Genomic DNA, 21,468 nt, shown 5'->3' with positions numbered 1-21,468 from the left:
AAATTTCGACTCTAAAATCAATCCCAATCAACTTTCTTTCGCAAACAACATATAACAATACCAAAATTTACATAATAACAACTAATTAACATGAATTTTAATAGAAAAACTAACAAATTCTACACTAATTCATTTAATTTTAATAAAAAGCTAACACATAACCTAATTTACTAACTAATTCAATTCTAAAACAAAATCCAATCAATTTAATCGATCAACAATAACAATAAAGGAAAGATAACTATTTAATTTTATAGTTTAATTCAATTAGTTTCAATTTCAAAACTAATTTAACAAAAAAAAAACCGCACTTACTTGGTGATGTCGGAGGCAACGTGGGAGGCAGCAGTGTGGTGGCGGTGGAGGCGGCAAGGTCAGCGTGGTGGTGGCAGCAGTGTGGTGGCGGTGGTTGTGGTGGCAGTGTGGTGGTGGTGTTGAGTGTTGGTGGAAGTTGGAGGTTGAGTAGAGAGAATAGAGAGAATAGGGAGAATGGCTAGTGAGAGATGAGGGGTAGTGAGCGTCTTTATTTTAAAAAACGTCGTCGACGTTTACTAAAACGTCGTCGATATTAACGAATCCGGTTCTCATTCTATCACTTCCTTCTTCCAAACACCAAATTCATCTCAAAAATCCTCCTTACAATCCCTAAATCCACCATAACTTCTTCATTTCTCCACCAAATCGCATAAAAATTATATATTCGGAATCCTCTCTTCAATACTCACCTACTAGTAAGCTTTATTTTCATTTCCCCCAATATTCGTTTAAGGCTCATCTTTTAGGGTTTTCGAATTTAAGCTTAATAATTGTGTTTTTGTTGTTCTTATAGGTGAAGAATATGAAGATGAGTTAGGAGACTCATATATTGTAGAAGATGATGCATAATATTGGGTTTTATAAGCTTTCTCAAGTTATTACTTGTCTCTTTGCTAGCTTAAGGTAACTATTCCGAGTTACTCGACGAATTAATGTCACATTAGTAGTTGTATTTGTTGTTTGTTGTTGTTTGTTGTTGTTGTTGTTGTTTGTTGTTGTTTGAGACGATCTTGTTGATAAATGAATGAATGGAGTAAGATGAGTATGCTTATGTTTAATTTATGTTACCCATTTGTATATTATTGTTTGGAACAAATTTGGATGAGGAATTATGTGTTGTGACAAGTCTGCGTGTTGGCTGGAACGCGTCAGTACCGGACCGAGACGATTTCCAATTTTTCCAAAAATATGACAGATTGAACGGCATCGAAAAATTAGGTGGTTTAGCCACTTGAATCACTCAATTCGGAGTCCGTATGAGTAAATGGCGTTTTATCGATTAAAATTTATAGAAAAGTTTACCCTTGTGTGAGACGGTTATTTATGCTATTTTATTATGCGAGAATTTTGTGGAATTAGTTATTTTGTAAGTTGGAATGTTTTTCTTTATGTTTATAGTGTTCACATGATAGAAATTGGAAATAGCATGAGAATGATATTGTGATGAATTTTGTGATTTGGGCCAAAGTAGGCCAAGACTCGAGTGGGCCGTTGACCGAACGAGTTTGGTCAAACTAGGTTTAAACCGGTCAGCCTCGATTTGACCGATGACCCGTCGCGGGACTCGGGTTGAGGGTTTGTCTTTGAGGTGAGATTGGTTGTTATTGGATGTTATATGTTATGCCTTGATATTTGTAATTATCATTTCACATGTTGGTTGTTGGATGCTTTGGATGCCTTATGCTTGAGTCTTGTTGCCTCTTTGTCATTTTAGCTTGTTCTCATGGATTATGGTACTGTTGGTTAGCTGGAATTTGGATTATTATTGATATTGGAGATATTGTTGGATTGTCAGCTGAATATGATCTTGCGTAGTCTTTCATATGCTAGGGTGTGTATGATCATTTGTGTGCGTGCAAGTTTGGACTCTTTGCCCCTCTTATGGTTAATTGGGTGTCCTACTTGTCTTGTGTGGTGTGGGCTAAAGTATTCAAGCTGGGACTAGGTCCTAGGTGAGTATTTCGGCCTTCGTCATAGATAGGCCCTTATAGTCTTTGACGAGTTTATGTTCACAGCTTAATAGCCTTTGTGTCTTAGCTTGGTGGGCTTATATCCAAGTTAGGGCATGACCTCCTGACGTACTCTTAGAAGTATGTGGTCAGCTTAAGTACTAGCCAACCCTTTGGTGGACTCCTTAGGGGTACTCATGTGTGTGATCATGGGTCTTGGATGCGGTACTTTCTGCATGTCGCTAGGTCTGCGCAAGTTTAGGACTAGGGTGTTTACCTTACCTCGTGGTATAGACTCGAGTAACATAGTGACTATTGACTGTACTAGGAACTTATGCCTGTCTCTAGATATATTGTCCTTTCTTGTTGATGATTCTATGAATCATAGAAGGTGAGATGCAAGCCGGCTATGGTTGATAGAGTTTGGATTCCTGGATGTTATGTGATTCACATGATAATGTAGTATGAGTCGGTCTAGTATTCATATGCTAGGACTATGTGTTGTTATATTGTTGTTCACATGATGAGTACGATTGTCTAGCATCTATATGCTAAGGCTATGTGTTATTCATATTCATATTCTTATGTTTACATGTTATATTAATTATGACATTTCGTGGCTGGAAGAACTCGGAGTTACTCCCCACTGACTGTGGCTTTCGTATTTGTATAAAATGCGATTGACAGGTAAGTGATGCATATATTGGGTACATGGACGAGCTAGCGAGCAAAGTAACCTTGGTACCTAGATTGGCTTTATTTTATTGTGACCCTTAAACACTTTTTATGTTATATACTTTTTAGGGACATATGTCTCCCTTTATCATATTTGGGTTGTATAACTTTGTTTCGCGACTTTAGCGATGTTTTATTATGAGATTTATTTTAGACCTTACATGTTTGACACCTTCCTATTTAGATACTTTTATAATAGGTTCAGGTTTCGTTTTCGACTTTTAAAAATTACAGGTTTTTACCCAAATGAACCTATTACAAACATATCCATGTAGTTTAATTCTAGAATTACGTGTTTATTTTTCCACAATGAATGAGGGTGTCAAATGGACACTCAACCAAAGGCCCCCGAGAACTCAATCCTGAAACAGCTCCAGAAAGCAAAAGCCGAAATCTCAATTTGGCAACTGATCGCAACGTCTTTTGAGCATCGATAGGCCTTGTTGCAGGCCTTGGGAAAATTAACCGTGCCCTGCACCTCTTCTCCAGAGGAAATAGTGGCACACATGACGAGAGACGCCCCTGATCTGAGTAAACCGGTTGTCTTCTCCGACGACGATATCCCCTTGTTCGGAGCCAATCACAACCTGGCCCTATATATCACCGTATAATGCCTCCAAAAGAATATACCAATGGTACTCATGGATGACGGTTCCGCCGTGAATGTCATTCCTCTCAAAACTGCCCACGGGCTGGGTATCAAGGAATCTGATTTAATCCCAACGAATCAAAGAGTACGCGCCTACGGCACTCTCGCCGCAAGGTCGGCTTGGGCTAGTCACTTTGGCCGTCGCAACCGGGCCACTGGAAAGACAAACCAGTTTTCAAGTGGTTGACATCGACGCGTCCTTCAATATGCTCCTGGGACGTCCCTGGATTCACGCCGTCAAGGCGGTCTCATCAACGCTCCACCAAAAGATCAGGGTCCCCTTCAACGGGAAAACGATCACGATCCCCGCTTCTCCAATCAAAGCAGTTATGAGAAGAGGGGTAGCCTCCCAAGCCATTGAGGAGGACGACAATGAAATGTGGGGTTTCCAAGCCGTGAACGCCATAACTAATGAATCGGCGACCTCTGAGTGTGACCCGTTCACCAACATCACGATCAACCGTATCATGATGCGTCAGGGTTTTTCCCGGGTTTGCCGCTCAATCCACTAAAGGACCCATTACCTCCCTTGAAACAGGCTAAGGTCCCCAACATTCCCTTTGGGCTGGGATGCGAACCTACTGACAAAGACATCCAGGAGATGAACCTCCTAATCCGAAAACGCAAGAAGCACGGAGTCATCCTCCGTCCATACCACCTGACTCTCAACGGATACTTTGTCCCCGAGGGAGAGTCCGAACTCTACCTTGGTTGGAAAATTGTCCGTTGTTCCATGCTTATCCTCCCTTAACGCCTTTTGATAGTACTCTTTATTTTGAGAAATGTTGGCCTTGGTTGGAAAATTCGACTTTTGAGGAGATTGTTTGTGGTTGACCCATAACCCTGGTTTTGAGAGGTTGTGATGTTAGGAAGACTGAGGTAGGATGATGAGGCACACTTGGTGATTCCTATACCTAGTTCCTTGATAAAGTGAGTATTCTTGATTGGTGGATTTTGTGTTGTCAAGTGTGAGTTGCGTTTGTTCCTAAGTCTATAGAACTTGGCTTTGTTGTTTAGGTTTGGGATTTGAGAGCCTTGGGGAGTGTAGTGAGACATGTCTTGGGATACTAGTGCTTGGTACTTGACTTTAAATGGATGGAATTGAATGGTGGAATATTTGAGGAACCCTTTCTGGGAATTTATAGCTTGGTATTCAGATCTTTGATTGAAGATTTTACTATTTTGAGAAACCCATGGTTGACACTAGTTGGATATGAGTATAACTTTGTTGGAACTTTGACCTTGATCTTGTGGAAGTTGTTTGTGGATGTTTGAAGATTTGGAGTGGTGAAATCACACTTATTGTGGAGTACCCTGTTTCAGGGAATAGATTAGGATGAAGTAACATGAGCGTTTTGAGGAAATCCTTGGGAGTGATGTGGTTATAAGTTTTGTTGCTAAGAATTTTTCGGAACCGCTTAGGTTGATGTTGTTGTGTGAGATTTGAGTACCTGGCGTTTCCTTGTTGTCTAATTTCCTTTCTTCTTTGACCATAAGCGTTACCGTTCATACCTTCTTTCCTCGCTTCATCTTGCTCATGATCTTGAATTAGTCGCCGTAGTGCATGCCTTGATGACATGGAGACATTATCTTATTGAAGTTCATTGCCGCATTTATACCAATCATAAGAGTTTGAGATGTATCTTTACCCAGAAAGAATTGAATATTAGGCAAAGAAGATGGCTAGAGTTGGTGAATGATTATGATGCCGAGTTGATCTATCATGAAGGGAAAGCAAATATGGTGGCCGATGCCTTGAGTAGGAAGACTAGTCACTCTTTGAGCACTATCCGTGTGTTACCTGATGAACTTACCACGGAATTTCAAAAGTTAGGGATAAGCCTTGTTGGGAAGGGCTTTGACTATCTTAGTGCCTTGAGTGCAGAACCCGATTTTTACCGTGAGATCCGTACTTGCCTACCTGAGGATGCTACTTTCAAGTCCATTCAAGCAAAAATCCAACTTGGGCAAGCTAAGGATTGTGTGGTGGATAGTGATGGATACCTTCGTTACCAAGGTAGGATGTATGTTCCGAGAGTAGCCGAGTTGAGGAAGAAGATCCTTGATGAAGCTCATCTTTCTCCTTACTCTATTCATCCTGGTGGTGACAAGATGTATAAAGACTTGAGATTACAGTTTTGGTGGCCTAGGATGAAGATTGATGTCCTATAGTATGTTAGCAAGTGTTTTACCTGTCAGAAATTGAAGATTGAGCATCAGAAACCCGGAGGTTTGCTACAACCTTTGGATGTTCCCCTTTGGAAATGGGAGTCCATCTCCGTGGACTTTGTGATGGCTTTACTTAAGACTGCTAGCGAAAAAGATGCGGTTTGGGTGGTTGTAGATCGATTGACCAAATGTGCTAGGTTTATACCTATCAAGGAGACATGGAAATTAGATGTCTTAGCTGGTGCCTACGTGAAAGAGATAGTACGCTACCATGGAGTGCCTAAGGATATAATTTCAGATCGTGACCCTAGATTCTGTTCCCGTTCTCGGACCGCTGCAAGAAGCCATGGGTAGTAAGCTACTGATGAGTACCGCTTTTCATGCCACTACAGATGGGCAGACTGAGAGGACTATCCAGACTTTAGAGGACCTCCTCCGTGCTTGTGCTTTAGACTTCCACACTTCTTGGGAGAAATGTTTGCCTCTTATCGAATTCTCCTACAACAATAGCTATCATTCCTCTATCAAAATGTCACCTTATGAGGCTTTGTACGGTAGGAAGTGCCGTAGTCCTGTTTGTTGGGATCAAGTCCAAGATGCTCATGTGTTGGGACCCGATTTGGTGACTGAGACCATCAATCAGGTTCAGATCATTCGAGAGCGTATGAAAACCGCTCAAGACCGACAGAAATCTTATGCCGATGTCCGTCGTCGACCACTTACCTTTGAGGTTGATGATCGAGTGTTCCTTAAGGTATCACCTATGAAAGGGGTGAAAAGGTTTGATGTGAAAGGAAAGTTGAGTCCCAAATACATTGGACCTTTCCGTGTGCTTGAGAAGATTGGTCCCGTTGCTTACCGTTTGGAGTTGCCCCCGAATTTGAGCAAGGTTCATAGTGTCTTCCATGTATCTCAATTGAGGAAGTACATTAGTGATCCGAGCCATGTTATTCAAGAAGAAATCCCAGATTTGGAACCCAACTTGGCTTTCGAAGAAAGGCCGATCCGAATCATCGAAAGGGCAAACAAGCAACTTAGAAACAAAGTGGTGCCCCTAGTTCGTATACTTTGGCGTTGTGGAAATGTCGAAGAAGAAACTTGGGAGCCTGAATCCTCTATGTTAGCTAAATATCCCGAACTTTTCTCATGAGGTAATCCTCTTTCCTTTATTTAATTCTTGTGAGTTTTAGCTATACTTTCGAGTGTTCCTCTCCTTCTCTTAAATACCCTCCGCGTTAGTAGTCCTTGCTTAGTTGTTTAAAAGTCGTAGTTAGAGTTTGGTCATAGCTAGTGGAGTTATTATCGTTTTTATAGAGTTTCGAACTAAAGATTTTTGAAAATGTTTTACTGTTTTCCACTGGTTTTAACGTCAATTAGTGGTAAAGCTCGTTATTGGAGACGTCCGATAATTGGTTTTCTCATTTGTTGGTGTAAAAGTATGTATTTTTATGTCTTTGATTTGGAATGTTGATGTTCTTGAACGGCCGACGAGAATATTCCTTTCCATTGAAAAGACACTTATATTTCATACGTTCATATTTTGAAGACTTTGTTTACTTGATTTTAAAGATATAGACCTACATATATACAATGTTCCTTCTTCTAAGTTTCGGGGACAAAACTTCTTAAAAGGAGGGATGATTGTAACACCCCGTAAATTTGAAGACCTTTATTATATTTTAAAAGTGATATTTTAATCCATTTTAATTTAATATTAATTTATTTTGAAATAATAATAATTTGATAAAATATAATCTTATTTTATTTTGAAGAAATGTAATTATTTTTGATAGTTTAGAAATGTTTAAAAGTGATTTAAACTATATTTAAACCTTTTCCTTTGATAAAATAGATTTCGGATAAAAGTCGTAAAATTGGGATTTTCCCATTTCTTACGGTCGTTGGGTAAACGAGTTTGGATATTGGGCATATGAGTACTTAATCTTTTAGTAAAATCGTGTTTAAGAACTTTAATTTTCTCGGAAATCGCGTTCGACGAATATTTCTAATTTCCGTCGAAACGAACCAAAACGTAAACAATTGAAACTCACCCAAACACCCTACCCCAAACCATGCACCCTCCATCCTCCATGGGTCTCCTCTTCATATTTCATTTCCTCAATTCTCATTCTATCACTTCCTTCTTCCAAACACCAAATTCATCTCAAAAATCCTCCTTACAATCCCTAAATCCACCATAACTTCTTCATTTCTCCACCAAATCGCATAAAAATTATATATTCGGAATCATCTCTTCAATACTCACCTACTAGTAAGCTTTATTTTCATTTCCCCCAATTTTTGTTTAAGGCTCATCTTTTAGGGTTTTCGAATTTAAGCTTAATAGTTGTGTTTTTGTTGTTCTTATAGGTGAAGAATATGAAGATGAGTTAGGAGACTCATATATTGTAGAAGATGATGCATAATTTTGGGTTGTAGAAGCTTTCTCAAGTTATTACTTGTCTCTTTGCTAGCTTAAGGTAACTATTCCGAGTTACTCAACGAATTAATGTCACATTAGTAGTTGTATTTGTTGTTTGTTGTAGTTTGTTGTTGTTGTTGTTGTTTGTTGTTGTTTGAGATGATCTTGTTGATAAATGAATGAGTGGAGTAAGATGAGTATGCTTATGTTTAATTTATGTTACCCATTTGTATATTATTGTTTGGAACAAATTTGGATGAGGAATTATGTGTTGTGACAAGTCCGGGTGTTGGCTGGAACGCGTCAGTACCGGACCGAGACGGTTTCCAATGTTTCCAAAAATATGACAGATTGAACGGCATCGAAAAATTAGGTGGTTTAGCCACTTGAATCACTCTATTCGGAGTCCGTATGAGTAAATGGCGTCGTTTTATCGATTAAAATTTATAGAAAAGTTTACCCTTGTGTGAGACGGTTATTTATGCTATTTTATTATGCGAGAATTTTGTGGAATTAGTTATTTTGTAAGTTGGAATGTTTTTCTTTATGTTGATAGTGTTCACATGATAGAAATTGGAAATAGCATGAGAATGATATTGTGATGAATTTTGTGATTTGGGCCAAAGTAGGCCAAGACTCTGAGCTGGGCCAGATTGACCGAACGAGTTTGGTCAAACTAGGTTTAAATCGGTCAGCCTCGATTTTACCGATGACCCGTCGCGGGACTCGGATTGAGGGTTTGTCTTTGAGGTGAGATTGGTTGTTATTGGATGTTAAATGTGATGCCTTGATATTTCTAATTATCATTTCACATGTTGGTTGTTGGATGCTTTGGATGCCTTATGCTTGAGTCTTGTTGCCTCTTTGCCATTTTAGCTTGTTCTCATAGATTATGGTACTGTTGGTTAGCTGGAATTTGGATTGTTCTCATGGATTGTCTACCATCTATATGCTAAGGCTATGTGTTATTCATATTCATATTCTTATGTTTACATGTTATATTAATTATGACATTTCGTGGCTGGGAGAACTCGGAGTTACTCCCCACTGACTGTGGCTTTCGTATTTGTATAAAATGCGATTGACAAGTAGGTGATGCATATATGGGGTACATGGACGAGCTAGCGAGCAAAGTAACCTTGGTACCTAGATTGGCTTTATTTTATTGTGACCCTTAAACACTTTTTATGTTATATAGTTTTTAGGGACATATGTCTCCCTTTATCATATTTGGGTTGTATAACTTTGTTTCGCGACTTTAGCGATGTTTTATTATGAGATTTATTTTAGACCTTGCATGTTTGACACCTTCCCATTTGGATACTTTTATAACAGGTTCAGGTTTCGTTTTCGACTTTTAAAAATTACAGGTTTTTACCCAAATGAACCTATTACAAACATATCCATGCAGTTTTATTCTAGAATTACGTGTTTATTTTTCCACAATGAATGAGGGTGTCACATGGACACTCAACCAAAGGCCCCCGAGAACACAATCCTGAAACATCTCCAGAAAGCAAAAGCCGAAATCTCAATTTGGCAACTGATCGCAACGTCTTTTGAGCATCGACTGGCCTTGTTGCGGGCCTTGTGAAAATTTACCGTGCCCTCCACCTCTTCCCCAGAGGAAATAGTGGCACACATGACTAGAGACGCCCCTGATCTGAGTAACCCGGTCGTCTTCTCCGACGAGGATATCCCCCTGTTCGGAGCCAATCACAACCTAGCCCTGTAAATCACCGTACAATGCCTCCAAAAGAATATACCAATGGTCCTCGTGGATGACGGTTCCGCCGTGAATGTCATTCCTCTCAAAACTGCCCACAGGCTGGGTATCAAGGAATCTGATTTAATCCCAACGAATCAAGGAGTACGCGCCTACGACGGCACTCGTCGCAAGGTCGCTGGGCTAGTCACTTTGGTCGTCGCAACCGGGCCACTGGAAAGACAAACAAGTTTTCAAGTGGTTGACATCGACGCGTCCTTCAACATGCTCCTGGGACGTCCCTGGATTCACGCCGTCAAGGCGGTCACATCAACGCTCCACAAAAAGATCAGGGTCCCCTTCAACGGGAAAACGATCACGATCCCCGCTTCTTCAATCAAAGCAGTTATGAGAAGAGGGGTAGCTTCCCAAGCCATTGAGGATGACGATAATGAAATGTGGGGTTTCCAAGCCGTGAACGCCATAACTAACAAATAGGCGACCTCTGAGTGTGACCCGTTCACCAACCTCACTATCAACCGTATCATGATGCGTCAGGGTTTTTTCCCGGGTTTGCCGCTCAATCCACTAAAGGACCCATTACCTCCCTTGAAACAGGCTAAGGTCCCCAACATTGCCTTTGGGCTGGGATACGAACCTACTGACAAAGACATCCAGGAGATGAACCTCTTAATTCGAAAACGCAAGAAGCACGGAGTCATCCTCCGTCCATACCACCTGACTCTCAACGGATACTTTGTCCCCGAGGGAGAGTCTGAACTCTACCACGGCTTTCCAGAGCCGATCTATGACTCTATGGCAAGGGCTAGATACCCGGGAGCGGAAGTCTTCCAGGACTGCTACTTTATTCCCGACAACATCGAAGCTGCATCAACTGAGTCCTAACCGTCACCATGCCTTGACGGACAAGCTGTCACACTCCTCTTCGGGGAAGATAACATCAAACACCTCGAATATGAGGACATCATCAACATTGCCCTGAAAGACAATCAGTTTGATCCAACCGCCTTGATCTCCGATACTGACGCGGAAAAGGCTACCCAAGGCTGGAGGAAAACCATCAGGTGGACCGATCGCCACGGCCGCATTCTCAAGATAACAACTGGAGAAGGCCCTATGTTCAAGGAGGGAAGTTAAGAAGGATCCGAGTCTGAGTTTGAGTCGGAGTCAGAGTCTGTCATAGCTCCTAACACTCATGATGTCCCAGTCAAGGTCCCCTTCCCACTGTTTTATCGCAAAGTCGTGGCTGATTCAGAGGCTGAGTCTACTAGGGTCACCCCCACTCCCGTGAAAGGTGACAACCTGGAGCCTGTTCTAGGGGCGACTTCCTCTGTCGTGTCGCCTCTGACTGACCACGAGATGTCTATCCTTTCCGAGCTTTTCGCTCGTGTCAACTTAATGAACGCTAAGTTTGCTTATGACTCGTCTCAATTTAACTGCAATGCAATTCTGAATGATTATGAGGAATTTGACTTGAGTGACTACCCACCTCACTTAGCCAAAGAACTTGACAAGCGGGAAACCAGAACCCCCATCATTGAGGAAACCGAGCCTATTAACGTAGGAACCGATAATACACCTCAAGAACTTAGGATAGGGACAACCCTGGACCCCTCGGAAAGACAACAGTTCATTGACCTCCTCCACGAATACAAGGACGTGTTCGCCTGGTCTTACGAGAGATATGCCTGGATTGACAGAGAAATTGCGAGCACCGGATACCCATTAAACCCGGGCTAAACCACAGCAAAAACAGAAGCTACACCGGATGCGTCTGAATGGCCCTAAAAATCAAGGAAGAAGTGGACAAACAGTTCAAGGTCGGGTTCATCAAAGTGTCCAATACTCGATTGGGTGGCCAACATTGTTCCTGTACCAAAGAAAGACGGGAGAATTCGGGTTTGCGTCGACTTCAGGGATCTGAACAAGGCAAGTCCAAAGGACGACTTCCCTTTGCCACATGTTGACATTCTGGTGGACAACACTGCCGAGCATGCTCTCCTATCATTCATGGACGGGTATGCCGGGTACAACCAGATTAAAATGGCTGAGGAAGACATGCACAAAACCGCGTTCACTACACAGTGGGGTACATATTGCTACACGGTCATGCCTTTCGGCCTCATCAACGTCGGAGCAAGCTATCAAAGAACCGCTACCACTCTCCTACATGATATGATGCACAAGGAGGTAGAGGTATATATCGATGACATGATCGTCAAATCAAAAGAACGGGACGGCCACATCAATGCCCTCCGGAAATTCTTCGCTCGTCTGCGGAAATATAACATGAGACTAAATCCTAAGAAATGTGCATTCGGGGTCACCTCCGGAAAACTCTTGGGACATGTCATCAGCAAAAGAGGCATTGAGATTGATCCAACCAAAATCAAAGCCCTTCAACAAATGCCTCGACCTAGGAACGAGAAGGAGATTCGGGGATTTCTCGGTCAGGTTCAATACATCAGCCGGTTCATTGCCAAGCTCACTATGATCTGCTAACCGATATTCAAGAAGCTTCGCGCCTCCGATCACACCGATTGGGACGACGAATGTCAGAAAGTCTTCGACAGGATAAAGGAAATCCTATCCAAACCTCTTGTCCTCATGCCACCTCAACCAAGGATTCCTCTATCCCTATACCAGACTGTTACCAACACAGCGATGGGAGCAATGCTAGCACAAACAGTTGGCAACGAGGAGCAAGCCATCTACTACATCAGCAAAAAGTTCATTGAGTACGAGATGAGGTATACCCAACTGGAAAAGACATGCCTTACCCGAGTATGGTCAACAAAGAAGTTGCGGCATTACATGCTCAGCTACACGGTCCACATCTACTCCAAGATGGACCCGGTTAAATACATCTTCGAAAAACCCGTACTAAACGGAAGGCTGTCTAGATGGACACTCATGCTGTCCGAGTTTGACCTCAAGTTTGTACCCCTCAAGGTTATCAAGGGAAGAGCAGTGTTGGAATATGTGTCCTCCGACAATAATGCGATCATGACTGTTGATCATGATGATCACATGTTTAAATCTCATTATAAAGAATACAATTGGGAAGTAATATTGTTCTTATCAAATCGGTCAACATATATCGGTAATGATTGGTGACTAGAGTTTGACATTACTTGTGCGACGGTGGTGATCGATTGACCCCTAGGTCATACCTATAGGGCAACACTCTTAATTGATTATTTAATTAATCGTATAATGTTACGAGTTAATTAAATTACTTGAAAATTGACGGACGATTTTTGGAAGTAAAATTTACGTATCAAATTGAAATGTGATTAAATGAGATACGGTCTGAGTAATTGAATTGTATCATTACTCGGATGAAATTAATGTTTAAAGAAACAATCGAAATTGAATGAATTATTATAAATACAATCTGTTGTGATTTATAAATGGTAAAATATTTTGGCACAAGTAATTATGAAATTACTAAGTCGATTTTTGTATGTGACGTATTTTTATTAATACGTTGATTTTTAATATGTTAAAAATACATAACAAATTTATGTCACATATGACATGTGACATATTGACAATTGACAAAAATAATATGGAATCCATATTATCAAGTGGGCCGAAAATTAGAGGGTTTTTAAGCTAATTATATGTTGATTGTAATTAGTGGAAGGCATGAATGATTACCCTAGTCACTAGCCATGCAACCCTATTGTTTATTGTAAAGAACAATTTTTCCATGCATTGGCTCCCCAAAATCCCTCCTCTTACACGGTTTTGAGAAGATAAAACCCATCATGGTTTTTCTATAATTTTTACCTAATAATTTACAATATGTTGTAGATTATCATTCATTCATTCAATCATCCAAAAATACAATTTCTAGAGAGAATAAAAATCCTCCTCTTCTTCTCTCTAAAAACCGAAATATTTAAGTGTTTTACAATATTTTGGATCAATTTTCTACTAGATTAATATTATACTAGTACTTATAATATTAATTTGAATTAAGAGAAAGCCTTGGGTATAAAGCTTAGGGAGAGATCCTACACTTGGATCTTGGTTCATCCATAAGGGAAAGCTCAAGAACAAGAGAGAAAGGTGATCTCTCTTGTGCCCATTAAACCGAAATCACCAATGTAAGGACATGATTTCTCCTCTATTTTCATATTGTTTGCATGCATAAAATCCGTATTTAATTTTATGACAAATTAATTAAGACATATATGAGTATGTTAGTATGTATAAAGATCTACTTTTTCTTCAATCGGTATCAAGAGCCACGGTTGTTTGCATGCAAATCGGTTAAAAGTTTTTCCGAGTTATAAGAATAACAAATAAAACTTGTAAAATTTGTGTTATTATGAGATATCACGAAATTAATCCATGCATGTTAATATTTCTGGTCCTAAAATGTTTTAGGATATTTTGGTTAATTTTACGGATTTTTATTGTTCATATTTTACAATAATGGCATTTAAATATGATTTTATGAGTAAAAATGTCATTTTTGGTCTAAAATTAGCTATACTTCGAATTTTCAGTTTATTTTTGGATATGTTGTCACATATATTATTTTGCGATAACCTGTAAATTTTCATAATTTTTGGCCTTGTTATGCTCGAAAAATGAATTTCTCATTATTAAATTCGGATTTAGGTGAAAAATAGGTTAATATGAGTTAAATTTCGAATCTGGTCATAGAAAATTAATATGTTGTCACATGCAATTTTACAAGATGTTTGTAAAATAATTGGCTATAAAGAAGTCTTTTTGCATGATTTATGGATTTTTGAAGAAAAATAGCATAAATAGTGACATTATTAGTGTAAAATTAATAAAACATAATTTATGACTTAGGAAAAACGTCTAATGTTGCATTTTATTATCTTTTTCAGATCTAAAATTGAAAAGTTAATGAAAATAATTTTTCCATGTTTTTATGATTATTTTATTAAAATCGATAAACCGCAACATTGTTTTTCCGGAAAAATTTCGAAATTTTTAACCTAAGATTTTGAACATTATGAGTGTCATGGTATTTTTCCAGAATGTTCATGAATTTAAATTTCTTCAAGCAGTTGCCGATTTCCTAGCAGAAAATCCCGTCAACGAGGATCCTACGACCGACACATGGTCACTTCCTGACGAAGACATCCTTTATGCCGACTCCAACGCATGGGACCTATACTTTGATGGTGCATCTAATCTGAGAGGCTTCGTGGTAGGAATCCTTCTAATATCACCAGAGGGAGAACACATTCCGATCTCAGTCAAGCTAGACTTCGCCGTCACCAACAATGCCGCTGAATATGAAGCATGTCTCATCGGCCTACAGGCAGCCATCACACTTGGCATCAAGAGATTGAGGGTCCATGGCGATTCCTCACTCATCATCAATCAGGTATCCGGATCATGGAAAATCCGATCTGACAGCTTAGCTCCCTACCAAGCGAAGATCAGTCAAGAGGCTGAATTCTTCGACCAAGTCAACTACTTCCACTTGCCACGAGAGGAAAATCAATTTGTTGATGCCCTGGCAAAACTTGCCGCGCTCGTCAACATACCTGACGACATGACATCGATGCCCCTGTGTGTCGAAAGACGGAGGGAGCCAGCTCACATCTGTGCCATTATCGACGACGAGGAAAGCCATGATGAACCTTGGTACCAAGCCATCCTCAATTACAAAACCAAAAACGAATTCCCTCCCAACTCTGATCAAAGAGGACAAAGAGCCATCCGTTTACTTGCATCACAATTCGTGATAAACCAAAATCAACTCTACAAAAGAACACCCCAAGGAATTCTCCTCCTTGGCATTGACCATCACAAAGCCAAGAAGGTCATGGGAGAGGATCACGACGGAGAATGTGGCCCTCACATGAGTGCAATGATGCTTACACGGAAAATCATGCGGCTAGGTTACTACTGGACCACCATGGAAGCCGATTGCCGTAACTACGTCAAACATTGCCACAATTGCCAAATCTTCACCAACATACAACACATACCACCATCCCTTTTGTACACTATGACATCACCCTGGCCATTCTCAACCTGAGGCATCGACATCATCGGGAAAGTCAACCCGATAGGCACCAAGGGGCATTGCTTCGTCCTCGTCGCCATCGACTACTTCACCAAATGGGTGGAAGCACAGTCATATGCAGTCTTGACCGCCAAATAAGTGGCCAAGTTCATTCAAAACAACATCATCTGCCGATATGGGGTACCCCATGAGATCATCAGTGATCAAGGCTCTCACTTCCGGGCGGAAACTCAAGCTTTGCTGGACAAATACAAGATCAAACGACATCGATCTTCCCCCTACCATCCCCAAACCAACGGAGCGGTGGAGGCAGCGAACAAAACTCTTGTTACCATTATCAAGAAAATGCAAGACAACTACCGCGATTGGCCGAGCAAACTCCCATTCGCACTCTGGGGATACCGAACCTCCATTCAAACACCGACAGGCGCCACACCCTTCTACCTAGCATACGGCATGGAGGTGGTTCAACCGGTAGAGTTAGAGGTCCCTTTTCTACGCATCCTACAAGAGAGTCAAGTCCCTGAGGCGGAATGGACCCGTCGAAGGTACGAACAACTCACTCTTCTAGACGAACGGCGAATCAACGCCTTGCACAACGTCCATCTATACCAACGACGTATACAACGGGCATTCAACAAGAAGGTCAAATCAAGAAACATCCGGGAGGGCGACTTGGTCCTCAATTCAGTTCGAGCACCATTACCCGTCGATCCGAGGGGAAAGTTCAAACCCAACTGGGCCGGGCCATACCTAGTCAAGAAAACACTTTCGGGGGGCGCAGTGAGACTGAGTAACCTAGACGGGGAGGACTTTACAAACCCGACCAACCTAGACCAACTCAAGAAATACTACCCTTGAACCCTATCAACCAACAACCTAGCCTAGTTTTGCAACTAGCATCGACCTCAACCCTTTTCAAGTCAAGTTCCTCAGTACGTTCTGATTTGAAATTGCATGTTTTATCGAGTCTAAGCTGCGGCACCTTGCCCGTTTCTAATGTCCTTTGATCCGTCAAAGGCAACGTCCATTTGCACTACCAAAAACAAACCCCCTGAACTACGAGCATGGTTTGATTTCACCTCTTCAGGTGAATACGTAGGCAGTCCCTCTTATGCCTGAGGGATACAACCACAAAACCCCAATCAAATTCACAAAACATTTCGAACTACGATCATGGTTTGATTTCACCTCTCCCAGTGAATACGTAGCCAGTCCTTTCTTACACAAGAAGGATACAACCATCCCCACATACAAAAAAACATCCCCATCAAAAAAGCGGAAGGGAAAACCATTCCCTTTCCCACAAATATACAAAAAAATGAGCCTTTCTCCCTTCCCACAAAATACCACTTTCCCAAGTGCAATTGTTTAGGACAATTCAAATCGAATTGCCTTTACCAAACGGATGGAAGAAACAAGCGTCCACAATTTTCGACACGAGTAATCCTCTTATTTAATTAATAATGGGAGGGATTACAATTTCAACAATAAATAAAGCTCGACAAGTCTACAACTTGTCAAAAGCTAAGGTGTCAACTAACACACCTCACATAATAAAACTAGCACAAAACACACAATAACTAGCTCGTACAACATAATAAAAACCTACAACAATAATACAACATAATAATAAAGTGGGTAATGGAGGTCTTCACTCTTCCATTCTACCCTTGCCTTTTCCCTCGGGGTACATCTTCCCCTTGTTCTTCTTGTTGGCCCGCCTAGCATGGACTTCTTCCTCAGAACGGATCCTCAACGGATCTAAGACGGCGACGGCCTCCGGTCTAGCACAAGACCCCATGTTCGACCCAAGACGAGCCAATGCACGGCCCACCATATTCTTTGGGGCCGGAACTCCTCCTCTTCGGTGGTCTCATCACATCGGAGTAGCTCCATCAACATATTCCTCAAAGAAGGCACGGTTGGCCTTGCCAAGCTCTCGATACTTCAAATCGACAACCTCATCCATACGAAATTTGGATCTCTCTTCCAAGGACGGAGCACGTGACCATTTGACATAAGCGGGAGTCACCCATGTCGTGGTAAGGGGGTTTGGCACCTCCCAAAGCGACCGAGTGGCCCACTACCTTTCAAAGAATTCCACAAGCTCGGAGTTCCGTAAAACATTCTCTTGGACAAGAGTATCTTGAGCGGGCACCTTTTGTTGACGCCCCATTTGCCTCATGAGCCTTTCGGGATAAATGAAAGAAACTACCTTCAAGCCCACCACCATCAAAGAACGAGGGCTAGCACCCGAAGCGGGCAACCCCGTGAAGGACCTCAAGTGCCACCACGGCACCACCCAACGGATATGAGGACCGCCCTCCTCCGCCAATCTTGCGGCCCAATAGGCCTCGGTGGAAGCAAAACTATCCGGGTACAACTTCTTCCTCATAGTAAGGTGACGGAAGGAGTAAGAAGAAGGATTAACCGGAGGCTCTACATACCTTAGCCTCTCCAATAGCCACACTTGGAGGATCCTTGGCGATCCGAAAGAGGGAGCTTCTCCACAAGAGCCTTCCTTGTCCAAAGCTGGGATAATCTCTCCGAGCACCAACCATGATGGATCTCTTCCATGCTCCATTTGCTCAATCAAATGGATAAGGGTCATGCTACTATGGCATCTCGGCCCCTCCTTCTTCAAGACATCAACAAAGAGGTACACATGGACAAGGAAAAATGCAAGAGCCCTTCTCCTAGCCACCTCTGAAACATTAGCATCTAGTCGGTTCGAAAAGATGTTGATAAGAGCCAACATATCCACACCATGTGGAGCAAGAAGAAAGTTGATTTGGCTTGTTGATAAGCCCAACATGGAACGGGATTTCTCTTTGTAGCACAACCGAGTCGGAGGAAGCACCGGAGCACAACCCGGCCACCCACCAATGGCTCCAACTTCTTCGGAAAGAGGACAAAGCTCGCCTTTCGGGAAAACGAAAACATGATGTTTCGAATCCCAAAACCGAGAACATGCTTCAAGAAATGAAGGTTGCACCTTGACTTGACGAAGCACCAACCATTGACCAACTCCCATGCAAACGAGTTGATGCTTTTCGGGAGGCGACAAATCCCGGCACCATTGTCGCAAGGCGTTCTCGAAAGCATCCATGAAATATTTTTGTGGAAGAAGAAGAGGTTTTGTAGAGATGATTTTGTGTTTCGGATGATGAAACAATGAAGCGCAAATGTCCCTATTTATACAAAATGATCAGCGCATTTTTCAGGAAAAGAGGAGAGCCGGCTTCCATCGCCAAGACGCTCGCGCCTCTTTGAGGCTTCTCCAGGATTCCCGATGTTGACTTGTCTCTTTCAACATGTGTTTTCTCCTGACACCTCAAACCTCCCGCCAGGAACCTCGCGCCTCTTCGGGATGATTCCGGGAAATTTTGTGTTTCCTCACACTCACACTTCCTTGTTTTCGCGTTTTACGAAATCCGACACGGTTTCCATGACGCAGCTTTAAACATACGGATTTTTCTTTCTTTTTTAAAGGGGGGAAGAGCTAGTCGCCCCGATCCACGATGGATCGTTTCCAAGTCAGTCGAACGCCGAAATTTTTTTCGCTTTTTCGCAATTCAAAAATCAAAATCGTAAATTGATAACACGACATCAATTTTCCTCAAAAATTCAAGCGCTCACAAATTTGAGTCTTGACATCAAAAGCCAAATATACTCGCAAAAATCCTTTTCTAAAAATTATTTCCTGACGGTTTGAGTTTTTAAATTTTTTCGAGTCAATTTTCAAAAATTTCGATGCAATTTAATTCACGACACGAGTTAATTGCTCAAATTTTCAGCAATTCCATTTGAATTCCGAACGTGACGACTTGTCACGGAATTTTCAAAAGTTATTTCAAAATTTCAAATTTTAACTTCAAGTCATCTTGGTTAATTTTTTGTTTTTCAATCAAATGCTTTTTTTACGTGTTTACGTTTTTGCGTATGTGCTATTTGTTGCCTGTTTCATACACTAACGATGCAGGAACTGGTGCAAAGCAAAAGGAGAATCAACAGCCGACAGCGCTTCTCCGAAACACAACACAAAAAAAGCCAAAATCACAAAATAAACCACAATCCAAAAACACATATATACAAACCGCCTTACGCAAAATACAAACGTCTATCATACAGACACTGGCCTAAAACAAATGTCTATCATACAGACACTGGCCTAAAACAAACGTCTATCATACAGACACTGGCCTAAAACAAACGTCTATCATACAAACACTGGCCTAAGACAACGAACTGGGGGCTATCCGCCACCTACCGAACTAAGCACTCTCTATCCTCTCAAACGGAAAAGAAAGAGAGCAACAGAGGAAACAGAGGAGCAACAGCGAAAGCAGAGGAGGTTACCATGACGATAACCCTCCGCTCCTGCTCCATGATAAAAAAGAAGACAGTGTCTTGCAGACTTCGGATGATGAGGAGGCCAAGAACCATGATGCGATGCACCATTCCGATACTGAACCCCACTCATCAGGCACCCTGTCTATGAGCCACAACGAAAAGGACAAACCGGCCATATCAGCCGCCTATCCTCCTCTACGAAAGCATCCTCCACCACCGCCTCGAATACGGCAGCCTCCTCGGCCGCTATATCCCCCCCAGGATCGACTTCCTCCTCCAAAGCCTCAACAACGGACCCCATCGGTCCCAGACGATACCCTGCAATCAGAAAAAAAAAAACAACAACAAAAAACGTCAGCCGAAATTTCGGCATTACGACGGCATAAAATGGATAAACCCAAAAAACAAAAAACACAACCTGCAATACAAAAACAAGGGGCAATCCCGCCCCCAAACCACTCACAAAAAAAAGACACAAAAACGACTCGCCTCTCTTTTCAAGCAAAAGACGAGTCAAAACCACAAAAATGGCATTTCAAGACCCATACAAGGTCTGCCAACAACCCAAAATACATTCCCGACACGATGGGGATTTTTCTACGGTTCAAAAAGGCAATTCATACGCTAATTTGAGCCCAAACCGGTCAAAAATTCAAAAACGACCGCAAAAAGGCAAACGTGATTTTATCACGCCTCAAGGTGACCTAAAATACCAATAAGGTCCATTTCAAGGCAAACTGACTCAATTCAAGCCCAAACAGGCGCTTATTTTGTCAGACGTAAGACCGTCGCAAAAGGCAAAAATTCAATTTTGCCCACAAACACCCAACGAATGTCCTTAAATGGCAAACACGGGTTTTCCCAACTACAATGCAACCTAGTGGGACCCACTACCCAAGCAAATAAACTTGGCATTGTGAAATGAGGCGGTTTCTCGCCTCACTCACGTTTTTCGAGCATAGGGAGCGGGAACGGGGACCAAAATGCAAACTAAAAGCACCCCTATACTCCTAAACGGGTTTCTAACCTAATGCAAACATCAATTTCACTCGAAATTTGGCTCAATCAAAAACGCCCAATTCGATTTTTAGGGCAAAATTCGCCCTAATTCAATCAAGCTAACAATCAACAAATTTGAAAGGATTCAAGAAGAAATACATACCTTGAGATGACATTTGTTGATAATGGCACAAGTGAAAGCACGCAAGAAGGTCCTTCAATGGCGATTTTTCGAGATTTTGGAGGTTGAAGATGAATAATCATCCCCAGCTCAACCTCGCGTCTTTTTTAACAGAAAAAAGGGAAGCCGGCTTCTATCGCTAGATGGCTCGCGCCTAAACCAGGCCTCCCCATTGCTTTTTCAGCGAAATTTGGGCATTGGCCCAATTTCCCATAACA

Source organism: Silene latifolia, unplaced genomic scaffold (assembly GCF_048544455.1).
Source record: "Silene latifolia isolate original U9 population unplaced genomic scaffold, ASM4854445v1 chrun_scaffold_16, whole genome shotgun sequence".
NCBI classification, from domain to species: domain Eukaryota; kingdom Viridiplantae; phylum Streptophyta; class Magnoliopsida; order Caryophyllales; family Caryophyllaceae; genus Silene; species Silene latifolia.
Note: the sequence above shows the minus strand (reverse complement) of the source record.